Source organism: Callithrix jacchus, chromosome 21 (genome assembly GCF_049354715.1).
Source record: "Callithrix jacchus isolate 240 chromosome 21, calJac240_pri, whole genome shotgun sequence".
Lineage (NCBI taxonomy): Eukaryota > Metazoa > Chordata > Mammalia > Primates > Cebidae > Callithrix > Callithrix jacchus.
Window position 1 is genome coordinate 10,464,506 of NC_133522.1, and position 1,289 is coordinate 10,465,794.

Here is a 1,289-nt window from a genome sequence, read left to right on the forward strand (position 1 = left end):
GTGAAGTGTGAGGAGCTCTTCATCATCAGCAAGCTGTGGTGCACATACCATGAGAAGGGCCTGGTGAAAGGATCCTGCCTGAAGATGCTCAGAGACCTGAAGCTGGACTACCTGGACCTCTATCTCATTCACTGGCCCACCGGCTTTAAGCCTGGGAAGGAATTTTTCCCATTGGATGAGGTCGGCAATATGGTTCTCAGCGACACCAACATTCTGGACATGTGGGCAGCCATGGATGAGCTGCTGGAGGAAGGGCTGGTGAAAGCTATTGGCATCTCCATCTTCAACCGTCTCCAAGTGGAGAGGATATTAAACGAACCTGGCTTAGAGTATAAGCCCGCAGTTAACCAGATTGAGTGCCACCCATACCTCACTCCAGAGAAGTTAATCCAGTACTGCCGGTCCAAAGGCATCATAGACACTGCCTACAGCCCCCTGTGCTCTCCTGACAGGCCCTGGGCCAAGTCCGAGGACCCTTCCCTCCTGGAAGATCCCAGGATAAAGGCGATTGCAGCCAAGCACAATAAAACTACAGCCCAGGTCCTGATCCTGTTCCCCAGGCAGTGGAACTTGGTGGCGATCCCCAAGTCTGTAACACCAGAACGCAATGCCGAGAACTTTAAGGTCTTTGACTTTGAACTGAGCATCCGGGATATGATCCCCTTACTCAGCTACAACAGGAACCAGAGGGTCTGCGCCTTGGTGAGCTGTGCCTCCCACAAGGATTACCCACCTTCCATGAAGTGTTTTGAAGCTGTGGATGCCTGCTCCTCCCTAAGTGACCTATACCTGTGTTTGCTGCCTCATTTTTTCCTTGCGAATGTAGGATAGCCTGTGTCACTCAGCAGTGGGACAGCAACCTGTAGAGTGGCCAGCAAGGGCGTGTATAGCTTGATGTTGGATCTGACGAGGCCTGTCAGTAGAGTAGAAGTCTCTTCCAGTGTGTTTTGCCCTTCTTTTTGCTGCTGGGGAAAGTACAGTCTGAATACCCTTTTCTGACCAAAGAGAAGCAAAATTTACCAGGTCACAATGGTGCCATTAATAGCTGTGTTTTGACTGCTTGGAACTGTAATCTGTTCATCAAGACTTCTCTCTGCCTTAAATAAAAAGTGCTTTTATGGGGAATATATATGTGTGTGTGTACCAGAATGCAATGTTATTAGGATGTCTTTTACATAAGTTTCTTTCATTTTTTTCCAACACAGAATAATTATGTTGGAAGATGTATAAATGGATCCAATAAAAAATAATTCTGTTATCTATAAAGCTTAGCACAGTTCTTCTTGGCT

General features: G+C 47.4%; 1 pseudogene; it reads left to right on the forward strand.

Moving 5' to 3' along the window:
* The first annotated feature begins 231 nt into the window (after positions 1-231).
* Positions 232-752, forward strand: LOC100410905 (aldo-keto reductase family 1 member B1 pseudogene; annotated as a pseudogene).
* Positions 753-1,289: the final 537 nt, after the last annotated feature.